A 14,460-nucleotide genomic window follows, 5' to 3' on the forward strand; every position below is an offset into this window, starting at 1 on the left:
TCGGCCAGGCTTGGGCAAAACCGAGCCCACGTGTTCACCCAGGAAACTGACCGACCATTAAAACTAGCAATCACCATATTAAATAAGTAATATTAAAGACAAACTTTTTTAAAAACGCCCTTTAATGAAATGTACCGTACTATTAATGGAAGAACTCCATGACTCCAGGAAGTGGCCCCGAAGCTTGCCATAGCGTAAGGAACCGTGGTGAATTACAGTCAGTTTACCGTGGACAATTAGAGCCAAGCCGAAACATAACATATAAAAAATAATGTTTTAAAATATCTTTATTTTTATTTTGTTATGATACAATAGTATGACATAAGTATACCAAGTTTGCAGTCGATACCACATTGGTAAGTGGGTAAAATTTTGATTTGAGGATACAACAACTACAACAACAGACAGAGTGAGTTAAATGAAAGCGTGTAAAGAATCACGATTAAGAGACAAACAACATATATAGAGTTTTATTAAAATTAAGAATGAAAGTTACGTGAAAAAAAATCGCATTAATGGTCTTCTACACTGCGGATTACTTAAGAGTGCAATGCAATTTCCTGAACACTGAAATCCAGCGGCACCCTGGCAACTCTGGTCGTGAATGAATCTCGAGATTCCCACTCACGCGACTCTGGACGAGTCTTCTGAGACACCCTCCAGGACAAGACAGTGGCTTTAAAATAAAACAATCACCGACGGAATTAAGTTGCCCAACATACAACTCCTCCGACTCGGACGCTCTCAGCAACAACCGGCACTAAGTGGCGGTGACGTCACCCACGGGCGCTTGTGCCAGGCTAGGTGCACCGAGCATCATGCTCCTCTCAAGCGACATGACTCCCAATGCACTGCCGAATTGCGCCACCCCGTGGGCAGGCGGTAGGCCAGGGTTGAAGCGTCAGCCACGACACGAGAGCTTTGACAGCGACGGGATTCTTGCATGTGTAATGTAGTAACTCGGCGGGAGACGACTTCACGGGTAACACACTCTTTATTTTATCAAACTTGGTTACAGGTGACTAACACCTACTTTGTATCTCGGGTGACAAACACCCACTTAGCTACTTGGCGACTAACGCCCACTGAGCTACTCGGATGACCAACATCCACTTAGTACTCGGGTGACAACCACCCACTTAGCTACTTGGCGACTAACGCCCACTGAGCTACTCGGATGACCAACATCCACTTAGCTACTCGGCGACTAACGCCACTGGGCTACTCGGATGACCAACATCCACTTAGTACTCGGGTGACAAACACCCACTTAGCTACTTGGCGACTAACGCCCACTGAGCTACTCGGATGACCAACATCCACTTAGCTACTCGGCGACTAACGCCACTGAGCTACTCGGATGACCAACATCCACTTAGCTACTCGGCGACTAACGCCACTGAGCTACTCGGATGACCAACATCCACTTAGCTACTCGGCGACTAAGTCTTCAGCCCCGTCTTCGGGTCTTCAACTGGGTAACTCTCCCCGAGTGCTCTCGCGCGTCCCCCTTTATACCCCACCTGCGGACGTCGCTGCGAGCACCCACTTATTCGACCAATCGCCGGGCGCTGGCTACGATCCTCTTTTCCCACATCTCATCGTGCCTCACCACTCACTCCGCGCCGCCCCGTGATCCATCACTGTCACAGTCGGCGCACGTCAATACCACCACTACATCACCCCCTACCACATAGCTCGCAGCCGCCCCGGCTGCTATAAAAATATACAAACCCCCCCTGTGTGCCCCGTAACACAACACAACAACAAGAACAACAACTAAGCTAACAACACAACACGACGCGAACACTACCATCCGCAACCCTCAACCAATGCCACCGCGACAATAGAACAATATATACAAACCGGCGAGTGACAATAGCAATGTGTATACAAAAAAAAATAAATGGAAATTTTTTTTTCTTTCGACTCGTGCAGTGTCCCCTTTTCTTCCGAGCGTCCCTACAACGGGACATTACCCCGGCAGAGGGGAACACCGGGCGAGCTCGGTGTAGAGCAAAAAAACCGTCTTCATGAAAATTGTTGAGACCTAGCCCGAGTCCGCCTTGCCGGTCCGTCGTACGGCACCAGACGCGGTTGAACGTCCGGTGGTGCCGGCGGTTCAGGAAGACATCGGCCAGGCACCGAGGACTCGTGCGTGCCCCGGGGTTCAGGCTCTCGACGGTCAGCAGCCGTCAAGCCCGAGGCACCTGGGGGTGGGTCAGGTGGAGACACGTGAGGATCAGCCTGCGACACCTCCCTCCCCGAGTCGACGGTCACATCACACGCCCGGTCGTCACGGCACAGAACGGGGTCACACGGTGCCGCATAGGGCTTCAGTCGGGAGGGGTGCACATACCAACGGCGTTTCCCCCATTTAATCTGTATACTCTGGGGTCGTGCAACCCGCACAATTTCCACCGGTCCCCTCCAAGGTCTCAACAACTTGGGGGACGTAGCCAACGGTGCATGTGGACAATGCAGCCAGGCCTTATCGCCTGGATTCCAATCATGCGTATGCACCCTCCGCTCATGCAATTTCTCGTTTGCAATTTGCCGCGACCGCGAATTCAACCTTGCCGCCTCGCGCGCTTCAGTCAATTTGGCGATATTAAATTTGATGTGGTCTGCCAATTTAGATTTTGCACGTGGCTGGGAAATCCCCAGTTGGACGTCCATGGCCGGATCGGCCTCCCGCCCATACATAAGAAAAAATGGGGAAAACCCCGTCGCCGCATGAGGGGCCATTCGATAGGCCGCGAGTACCCCCGGCACCTGTAAGTCCCAATCAACCTGATCGTCGCAGACCTGCTGGCACAACATAGACGTAATCGTCCTGTTCAGACGCTCAACCATCCCGTCAGTCTGCGGGTGGTAGGGGGAAGTACGCACTTTCTTTGTACCCAACAGGTCGCACACCTCGCGCAACAAAACGCTCGAAAAATTCTTCCCTTGATCCGTCAGCAAGCGTTCGGGGGCGCCCTTGTCCAACACATAACCCTGGACAAAGGCGTCCGCCACCGCCGCAGCCGACTGGTTGGCGAGCGGCCATGCCATAGGCCATCGGGTGAAGTATTCCACGCCAACCAGCAGGAACCTATTTCCCCTTGGTGTAACCGGAAAGGGCCCCAAGATGTCCAACGCTACCAATTCGTTTATACGCGAAACCTGAATGGATTGCAGCGGTGGATTAGCTGCCAATGGTGGCGGTTTCCTTTTGGCGAACCCTACGCATCCCTTAAGAATATTCGCCACGTCGTTACCCATCCCCGGCCAATAATAGTCTCGCTGGATTAGGGCGAGCGTTTTGTGAAAACCCAGATGCATGAGCCGTTCATGAGCTGCCAGAACAACCCTACCCCGCATAGCAACAGGCACAACGAGCACGTGACGCCGGGACATGTTGTCCCACCTCATCAAAAGGCCCTGTCTGCACACCCAGGAACCGACCCACGCCTCCCCTTCTTCGGGAGCGCCAACTTTCCGACGCAGCGTAAGTAGGGAGCTGTCGGACATCTGGAGGCGGCCCCACTCAATGAGGGGCAACGACAACAGCGAATCCCTCCCCGTGGGGGCGTCCTCTCCCGGGGTGTCAGTGGCGGCGAGCGCAACTCCCGGGGTGCCGGCGACCGGGGGTTTGCACCGCGCTGATCCCAACAAACATGTGCAGTCCGTGCACGGCGGCAACCGCGACAAGGCGTCCGCGTTTGAGTGCCGCAACCCCTTGCGGTAAATCGTCGTGAATTGGTAGTCTTGAAGGACCTCCAACCATCGGGACAATTGGCCCGATGGCTGTGCCACGCGCATAGCGTATTGTAGAGCCGCATGGTCCGTCCGGACCGTAAAATGACGGCCGTAAAGATACGGCCTGAATTGCTGTGTAAAAAACACAATGGCTAACAATTCACGACGAGTTACGCAATAGCGTTGTTCTGCGGGGGAAAGAACCCTACTACCGTAGGCGACCACCCGTTCAACCCCCCCGACCAACTGTGAGAGCACCCCCCCGATACCCGTATTGCTGGCGTCCGTGTCAAGCAAAAACGGTTGTGTGAAATCGGGGTAACACAAGGGGGGAGCCTGCACCAAAGCGTCACGGAGGGAGCAGAACGCAGCCTCCTCCTCCGCCCCCCAGTGAAACCTCACACCCTTAGCCGTCAAAGCGTGCAGGGGATTGGCTATGGTGGCAAATTGCTTGACAAAACGACGGTAATAGGAGGCAAAACCAATGAAACTACGAACCTCCGTGACCGAGGTTGGCGTTGGCCATGAGCTGACGCAATGCGTCTTAGCAGGGTCCGTCGAGATCCCTGAACGACTCACGATATGGCCCAAATACCTGACCGATTCCCGAAGCAGAAAACATTTAGCCGGTTTAAATTTAAGCTTAGCGGAACGCATCCTGAGGAACACCGCTCTCAGTCGCTGGAGGTGCTCCTCGAAAGTCCGACTAAAGACGATAATATCGTCAAGATAAATCAAACAGGTATCCCATTGGAGGCCCGACAAAACCAATTCCATGAGTCTCTGGAACGTGGCGGGAGCGGAATGTAAGCCCATGGGCAAACGGTTGAATTCAAATAGGCCCCCAGGTGTCCGGAAAGCAGTTTTAGGTTTTGACTCGTTATCGAGTGGCAATTGCCAAAATCCAGAAAGCAGATCGAGTGTGGAAAAAAACTGCGCTCCCGCCAAGGCATCCAGCGACTCATCCATCCTGGGGAGCGGATACGCATCCGCCATCGAGATTTTGTTTAAGCGGCGGAAATCGACACAAAACCGCAAGGACCCGTCCTGTTTCTTTACTAGGACAATAGGAGCACCCCACGGACTAGAAGAGGGCGAAATGATATCGGCCGCCAACATATCATTAACCGCCGATTGCACATGTTCCTTCTCGGCCGGGCTGAGCCGGAAGGGATTCTGACGAATAGGGGCCGCGTCCCCTGTAGCTATGTGGTGGCGCAACAGGTCAGTGCAGCCGATATCGTACTTATGTTTGCTGAACACGTCAGCAAACTCGATGAGCAAACCCCTCAATGCTCCCAATTGCACCCCGGACAAGTTAGCAGAACCCGCACACAGCGAGTCCAACCACTCAGTCCCCTCATCACTTTGAGGATGCGACTCGACAGTAAAATCTGCTTGAGCCACGAGCCGTTCCTCAACGGGTAGCGGCGCGGCGTGAGCTAGCACCGTTTCCTGCGCAATTACGGCCGGCCGCGACCCCGTATTCAGGACCATTACGAACGGCTCACTGTCCCCTCTCACCATGGTTTGAGCAACCGCTAAGTCGAGGCCCTTACTGGCTCTGTTTGACGGCCCCAACAGCACCCCCTGTGCCTCCGCACCCACCTCGAGTGGCTTCCTGAACCGAAGGGGTACTAACATTTGCGATCCCGGGGGCACCCGTACAGTGTGAGTCGCCAGCGCCTGCACCGTTGCACAAACCGTGCGCACTTTGATAGGGCTCGACAAGAAGGCAACCCGCCGACCTGACGGAAGCTCTATGCAGGCCTGATCTATAAGAATTTTGATGGGCATTTTTGACAAAAAGTCCGTACCTAGCAAACAGGGAACGGCCAGCGATGATGATACAAAAATAGGGCCCGCTAATTTAATGTCACCAATGCAAATAGTCGCCCGAATCTGGCCGATGATCCCCAGGGATCCCCCATTCGCCGCATAAAATGGCACGTCTACTGGCAGAAGGGGTCTACTTTGGACGGGAAGAATGTTATAAATAAGGTCCGAGATGATGGTGGCCGACGCACCCGTGTCAACAAGCACCCGGACCTCAACCCCGTCAATGAACCCCGTTACCACGGACGACCCGGCTGACGCAGCCACGATCCTGTGGGCCAATTCGGACCACTCGACTGCTTGCGGGCCGCGTACGGACCCCCCTCGCCGAATTGAACCCCCGGCACCCAGCCGCGAACCCCCCACCGCGGAGCGGCGACCCGAATGTGCCGTGTTTGTGGACCGAACGTGTGAGGTGCCGCGACTTGCCGGGTTTTGTTGGGATGACTTGTGGCCCTGGTCGTCGTCCCGACGTGGTCCTGCGGCGCGCTGACGCGGGGCCCGGCACCCGGCTGCGACGTGACCCCGAAGGCCGCAGTTGTAGCAGACGACGGACGTCGTAGGTTTCGGTTGCTCCAGCTTGTGGGGCGAACGTGTGGGCGAACGACCTCCCGTTCTCCACTCCCCCGGACGCGATGCAGCGAAGGCCTGCTCCTGCACCGCAGCTGGCTGAGGTTCGGCGATCGTGGCGGCCAGTGCCGCATTCCCCGGCCATTTGCAGACGACCCCCGGCTTGCGTTTGAGGACCTCGTACGCGTGAATGCTCGTGGCGATCGCCAGGGAGCAGATCTCCATCTCGTCTGCCACGTTGATGGGGACCCCCAACTCGTGGGCCAACACCAGCAGCTGCTCCGTCACCATGGCGTCCTTCCCCTCCTTATCCATGCGGGGAAAAGCTGCATCCGCCAAGGCGAGTAGTGCCGTGCGGTAGGCTAGCGTCGTTTCCCCAGCCACCTTCCGCCGATCGTAGAACTGGTGGCGACACGTGGAGGGCGGCCCGAACACCTTCGCCATCAGGTGTAGTGCGGCCTGGAGCGTAGAGCGGGACGACCTTGCAGCAGATGTGAAGGCTGCAAGCGCGTCGTCGTCAAGCATCGCTGGCAACGCACGCAGGGCAGTGGTGTCGGACCACCCCGACATCTCCTGATGAGCGAGGAACCTTCGTTGGAAGGCTCCCCAGTCGCCCCCATCCGCCTTGAACGCCGACAGCGCGGGCAATCTTTGCTGGAGGACCCGATCGTCGTCGACGTCGGAGAGATTTTCCCGCGCTCCGCTGGAGTTGTGTAAAATGTCGGCTCGGTTGTCAGGCGCAAAATGGAGGGCTCCGGCGCGCGCTGATGACGTGGGCTGCGCTGCGCGGAGGTGTCCGGCCACGTGGCGTCCGTCTTTCCCGCCAATCGGTGGCGGCCCCCCAAAAACGGCGGCAACTTCCAGACTTTTGGCGCGAAGCGCCTTTTGGCGGGAATCCTCCAACGTCGCTTCCTCCACGACCCCCGCAGCCGTTTTTCCGCTCGCCGGAACGGAGATGTCGGCCAAGACAGCGGCGGCGGCGAGTAGCAACTCCGCCAACCGGGAGTGAGCGTCCTGGAGGCTGGTGTCGGAGGCAAGCGGAGCGTCGGCCATCACCGCGAAGTGCTGCATCGGCGGCAACTCCTCGTCCTCTACTCCCGAGGTCGGTGTCCCCGGTACGCCGTCGTCATCCCGACCTCGCTCGTGGGTACGGGTAGTCTTCCTTGTGTCCATACTTCTTGAAGACAGGTTTACTTCTGACGCCAGTTGTAATGTAGTAACTCGGCGGGAGACGACTTCACGGGTAACACACTCTTTATTTTATCAAACTTGGTTACAGGTGACTAACACCTACTTTGTATCTCGGGTGACAAACACCCACTTAGCTACTTGGCGACTAACGCCCACTGAGCTACTCGGATGACCAACATCCACTTAGTACTCGGGTGACAACCACCCACTTAGCTACTTGGCGACTAACGCCCACTGAGCTACTCGGATGACCAACATCCACTTAGCTACTCGGCGACTAACGCCACTGGGCTACTCGGATGACCAACATCCACTTAGTACTCGGGTGACAAACACCCACTTAGCTACTTGGCGACTAACGCCCACTGAGCTACTCGGATGACCAACATCCACTTAGCTACTCGGCGACTAACGCCACTGAGCTACTCGGATGACCAACATCCACTTAGCTACTCGGCGACTAACGCCACTGAGCTACTCGGATGACCAACATCCACTTAGCTACTCGGCGACTAAGTCTTCAGCCCCGTCTTCGGGTCTTCAACTGGGTAACTCTCCCCGAGTGCTCTCGCGCGTCCCCCTTTATACCCCACCTGCGGACGTCGCTGCGAGCACCCACTTATTCGACCAATCGCCGGGCGCTGGCTACGATCCTCTTTTCCCACATCTCATCGTGCCTCACCACTCACTCCGCGCCGCCCCGTGATCCATCACTGTCACAGTCGGCGCACGTCAATACCACCACTACACATGCATCTGTGCGAAGCCGGTGGGGGTTGTCCCTCCCGCGTGTGTGTGTGAAATGATACCACACGCGAGAGTCGTTGGTGAATAATGATCACGTTGTATGAATCTGCCGACGCATGGAAGAAGAAGCAGCAGCAGAATATAAAATAATATCAAATAACTACGACGACATTCGAATCCATATGGTGACCTATAGAACGATGCAAAAGACCTTTCTAAACTCCCCGATGGTAAACAGAGTAACCAGCGAGCGAGAACAAGCACAGAGCGTCCGTTTCATTTTTTTTGGTATTCGCTCGCATTTACGAGCTGAGCGAGGCACATAACCTCGCAAAATGGACCGTCGGTTAAGATATTGGCGATCATTGTTCGTACATTTGTTTGCCAGAAGCACGTGGGCTCAGGCAAGGGGTGGGGGCCACTTCGGTTGCAACAGCAAAAGCACTCCACCAGGAGGGCGACAGCAGCAGCACCCCTCCTTGTTGAGAACCGCTGGGCCGATTAAACGGTAACCCGGTGGCCGCGTTGTGTTACCGGTTTCGAAAGTCAGGAACCTGTAAACGGATGCCATAGACTGTGTGGGGGGGCAGTGTGGGCAGAGAGCGGTGGCGCAGCGGTTAGCGCGCTGCGCTACGAACCCGGCGACCCGACGAAAGGTTGAGAATCGCTGCACTTTTTTTCAAAAAATAATAACAACAACATTCGGCTGGCCCCTTCTCCGCTGCGCAAATGGCCGTTGGCACAACCCTCTCGTTCTTCAATGTCTAGCCCTGCGTCAACCAGCGGAACTTCCCGCACGCACATGGACGGGTGGCGAGGCCAGGCTGTCAACACGATGCCCACCGCTCGTACCGACTGCCCCGCACACGACGACAGATTAACAACGACAACAATAACAAAGGTGGCAACCGCTTGGGGCGCGCGGCTTAAAGCCGCTCGGGACGCGTCAGCGAGCGCTGCCGATGATGACGCGCCCCTCGTAAGCCCGAGTACTGCCAGGGTGGTGGTGGTGGTGGGATTGGTGGATCGCGTGGAGATTAACGCGCCCGCGTGCGTCCGTGCGAGACCCGCGTGGGGATCATTTGGCTGGGCCTGGACGAGGCTGCCGACCTCCCCATGACGAGGTGCTTTCAAGAAATTGGCCAAATGTTTCAAAGAGGGCCCTCTTCTGAACAAATATGATGACATTTAAAAATAAAAAAATGTATACAGGGTGCTTAAAAAATAAAATGTTCACACTTCTGAGAATTTGCAAGAACGCCACAGGAAATCTGCCTCCGGGCTCTGGAGAAGACCCCAGGCACGCGTTGACAACGATGGCGAGCAAGTGGAGACTCTTTGAAGCTATCAATATACATTTGTTATCATATTACAGCGTATTATCAGTTTTTTTCCCAATAAAAACGATAGTCCCATATAAGTGTGAAACCTTTTTTTGGAAGCACCCTGGATAATGACACTTAAAAACTTAAATGTATAAATGTGTACAGTATTTATTTACACTGACCAGTGATCGGAGGCTCGAATTCCTAAAACCAACACTCGTCCATTGTGGATAGCGGTCGTGCCAAGGGTCGGCTGAACCCCGCCACCATCATCATCATCATCAGCCGTGGTTAATCCACTGCTGGCTGAAGGCCTTCCCCGGGGTTCAGTCTGCGATTGCGACCACACGCACTCAGCACCGTTCACGTGCAACGGATGTCATTGCGTGTACGTTCAACTTCTCTTTCGCAGCGTACGTAGCCAACCGCGCAATCGCTCCATCCCTTCGTTAGAGGTTCTCTCCGACGCGTTCCATTCCTCTTAACGTTCTGACCCCGTGCCCCCCCCCCCCACGTTACTGGACATCTGTGGGAAAAAAGCGCTTTGCAGCTTATCGGATTCCTCCTCCAGTATAAAGATGCCGATTCTTGGCCGCGACTCCGTCATCACGGTTGACCACCGCCCCATCCAGCCGGGGGATGCGTGCTGCTAAAGCCTTGGCTCGGTTGTCTTGACGATGTTCGTGAGATCAATAACCCGATCGCGTCTGCCCTGATGTAATCGCAAGCGTCGCTCGATGATTCTCTGCCACAGTTTTCAGTTTTTCTTCTGACAATGTTTGTTCCCCCCCGCCTGCCATCACCACCAGCGTAGAAATGTAAAATTTTAACCACGCGCCCAATTAAACAACTGCTCATGCAGATTAAGGCCATTCCCATTGCTTGTTGGGAGTAGGGAGGAAGCCGATGATTAAGATTCGCGATTCATATTTTGGGTCAGATGGCCGCGTAAGTAAACTGCGTGTGTTGTCCACCCTCTTCCACCCGACACAGCAAATTAAAAAGTCGTCACGTGACGAGCAAGGGTGCCAATTCGTGGCTGCGTCAGCAGCGGCGTTGATGTGCGGGGGGGGAGGATCTCACGACATTTCACGATTGGGTGGGGACATTTCGCTGAGCTGATTGTGAGTCCACTCGGCTTTAAATCAAAAGGGACATCGGCACAGCGCACAGGGTTGGATTGCCAGCCATCACCGTCGCACTGCGAGGGTGGATACGGGATTGCTCAGTACGCAAGTGGGGAGGCGCCCAGATGATTTGGATGACCTGGCTGCTATAAATATCCACACGAGGATAAGCCCACTTCGTCGAGCTATCACCTGTGATAGGCAGGTCGCTGGGGCAAGGAGCGGTGGAGAAGTGGCTGACGCACTCACTGCGCTCTGAGACCAGCTGACCCCCGAGTTCAATTCCTGGTTCACGGCTAACATCAATGACAATGATATCCGGGCCGGTCCTGGGCCGTGTCGTGTCTTACCCCCCCACCCTCATTCACCAACCCGCACCCGGACCAGAGTGGTGAAGTATGGGGCCGTCCATAAATGACGTCACGCGATTTGACGATTTTTGACCCCCCCCCCTCGTCACACGGCGTCACAAAAAGTCAGACCCCCCCCTCAAATATGACGTCACAAAGCTCTGCCCCTCCCCCCAAAACCATATTTCCATTTTGAAAATAAAATATGCTTCAGATCGCTTTAAACTATTGTCATTGTAGTGCGTACTTAATGTGGCGCTGCACTCTGATGTTGTAGGAGAAAACATTTATTAAAAAGTCTATTTCATTATGTAGAACGTGTTGTCTATATTTATTTAAAGTTGCGCATTTTGATGTGACGTCACATTTCTCACCCCCCCCCCCCCGTCACACATCGTCACAAATGCCTGACCCCCCCCCCCCAGGTGCGTGACTTCATTTATGGACGGCCCCTATGATCAAACAACTCCAAACGATCGACAAGGAGGGGTGAGGAACCTTCATCCAGCAGTAGTTTTTGAGAAAGGGCTGCGATTATAAAAGTCGTTACATGTTTAAAGCGATTTCTCACCAACGAGGCGACGCACACACCTCCTCCTGCTGCTCACTCCGGGCGAGTACTCCGACTCCTGCGCGACTGGACTCCACGTGGGACTGAGCACACCCGCACCTCCCAAGAGCACTGTTGGCCACGCACCGTGCGAAGGAAGTTCAACACACACGTGCACACGTACACACATACACACTCACGTACACACGTGCACACACGTGCGCACACACGTGCACACGCACACGTGCACACGTACTCACGTACACACTCACGTACGTACACACTCACGTATACACACACGTGCACACACACGTGCACACTTGCACACATACACTTGCACACGTGCACACACACACGTGCACACACTTGCACACACACACGTGCACACGTGCACACGTACACACGTGCGTACGCACACGTGCAAACACACACGTACACACGTCCACACGTGCACACACACACGTGCACACGAAGCGTCGCCCGGTGTATCGCCAACGCTTGCCGCGCCAGACCGGGTCCTCGGGCTCAAGCAGCAGGGCGGCGTGCCACGTGGGGGGTGGTGGGGGGGGGGGCTCGAGGCTGGGAAGGAAGAGGCAGAGCCATTGATGATCCACGGGGGGCGCGGGGTGTGTGTGTGTGAGAGAGAGGCAGGGAGAGGCAGGGCAAGAGCGAGCTGCAAGGAGTCCAGGCGAGCAGTAATGGAGGCGTGGACCAGTGTCTGCCCAGCCGCTGGAGCCAGACAATCCCGTGTGTCGGCAAGGTTGCACAGGTGCAGATGAGAGGTCAGAATCTTTCTTTGGCCTGGATAAATCGATGAGCTATGAAGTTCCTTTTCACAGACGCCCAAGTAAGGGCGTGACAGAAAGTTACAAAAATGCCAACAAACCCAACCCAACCTGATGAGTGCAAAGAAGGTAGGCAAAAGACTAAACACAAATATGTAAAATAGATAAAGAATAAAAGTTCAAATGGCATAAGTACACCAATTCCCAGGCGTGAGAAAGGCAGCAACACAAACAGCAAAAAAACACCCAGCCCCAGACTACATCAATACAATACCACACATCCCCTCATTAAAATTGTACGTTACAAATATAACTATAGATAGACGGGTGAAGGATGAACGTTAAAAACAAGGTCCTGTCCTGCGAGACTTGGGACATGCTGCGGTGGGTAAAAAAAAAGCGTCAGGACAAAACAAACAAAAAGTCAGCGTCCAGGGTTGTTGCTCGCCGCTCGCCAAACATCAAATCAGAAGTTCACACAATTCGCGCTCGATTTGGGGACTTTATGAACGACTGACATTTGACCAAATTGACGGACATCAGTCGAGTACTGTACACACACAGATGCAGGGAGACGGGGCAGACAGGGGGGAGAGAGAGAAAGGATAGGTATGGAAAAGAGAGAGGCAGGGAAAGAGGTGAGAGGCAGGGGGAAGCACGATCAGCTGCTGTTCTCCAACGTGACCGCACGTGGGGAAGAAGACGGGACGAGGTGAACGAGGTGAAGAAGGGAGACATCCCCGGGACAGGTTTGTCGGCGGAGACGATGGCTCGCACGCACAAGCAGCGCGCCAAGACGTCCCAGCTGATGAAGGTGAAGAGGCGCACGCGGGACCTGGACCAGCAGCTGCACGCCGACATGCTGCACCAGCCGGAGGACGTGGACCTGCCGGGGAGCGCTCGGCACTATTATTGCCTGCACTGCGCGCGGTATTCCATCGACCTGCAGACCCTGAACGTGCATTTCAAGACTAAAACACACAAGCAAAGGCTCAAGAGGCTGCGGGAGGCGCCTTTTTCTCAGGAGGCCGAGAGCTGCTGGCATGGGCTCATATCAGCGGCCTGCCCAGGTGAAGGTACAGACGCAACCAGGAGAGGAAGAGGCCATGTGTGAAGAGAGCACAGGCCCCACCCTGAAGAAGCAGAGCCGTAGCACTTAACCGTCCTCAATAAATGTGCAAGGTTTAAGAAAAAAAAGAAAGGCAGGGAAAGAGGCGAGAGGCATGAAAAAGAGAGAGACAGGGAGAGGTGAGAGAGAGAGGGGATAGGTATGGAGAAGAAAGGTAGGGAGAGGAAGGGAAATGAGAGGCAGGGAGAGAGAGAGGTCAGGGACTGAAGAGGAAGGAAAGAGAGGAAAGGTATGGAGAAGAGAGAGGCAGGTAAAGCAAGAGAGATGAGAGGCATGGAGACGGGAGAGAGGAGAGGCGGGAGAGAGGACGAGAGCTCCAAGACGACTTGTCCTGCAGCTCTCGCCTGCACTCACTCGCATCCTCCACCTCTCGTGACCAATTAGAATTCACTCGGCATTCCCAGTGGCGGGCATCCATCGAAGATGCACACGCAGACAAGCATCCCCAACAGAGCTCATAAGAGCGAACGGAGGTTCCTTTCATGAATATCGATGAAAGTTCAACTATTTGTATTTTACCGGGCTAAGGCCCACTGAGCTATAGAGCTCTTTTTCAGAAGCGACCTGGCCACAAACGATAGCTTAAACGAAGTGGCTTATCATGTCGAAATGTATAGCAGCCAAATACCTTAAACACGTTGATTCTAAATGTGGAGAAAAATAATTGGACACGGGGATAACGTAAACAAACTCCAAATGTACAGGCATCGTCAGGGACGGAATCGAACCCACGGCCTCCTGTATACCAGGCGAGGTAGTTAACATCTCCTAGTCACCGTGGCGGTACATTTACCGGTTTGTTGCAGAGGCTCGCGGTTCGATACTGTCGGGCGCCATGGATAATACTGCGGTTGGATTTACCCATTGCCATGCATGCAGTCTGCGCCACAGCTTCACAGCAGACAATTTCCAAAAAGAGTAGGCAACATGGCAATTGTGGGCCCCCCTACTGAGAAAACTTAGCATGACCCTCCTGCAAAAAGTTGCAAAACTTTCCTGGGTAAAAACATGTCGTAATACTGGTGATTGCCGTCGTGAATAATTCAACCATGGTGACGGGAGGCTCTAACAATCTCTTCTTTTAAAATGAAAGGTTACCGACATCA

The 14,460-nt window shown here is 54.3% G+C and overlaps 1 pseudogene; it reads left to right on the forward strand.

The window, feature by feature from the left end:
- Positions 1 to 12,991: 12,991 nt before the first annotated feature.
- LOC144934078 (zinc finger protein 593 pseudogene) lies at positions 12,992 to 13,385 on the forward strand (annotated as a pseudogene).
- Positions 13,386 to 14,460: the final 1,075 nt, after the last annotated feature.

This window comes from Lampetra fluviatilis, chromosome 9 (genome assembly GCF_964198595.1).
Source record: "Lampetra fluviatilis chromosome 9, kcLamFluv1.1, whole genome shotgun sequence".
Lineage (NCBI taxonomy): Eukaryota > Metazoa > Chordata > Hyperoartia > Petromyzontiformes > Petromyzontidae > Lampetra > Lampetra fluviatilis.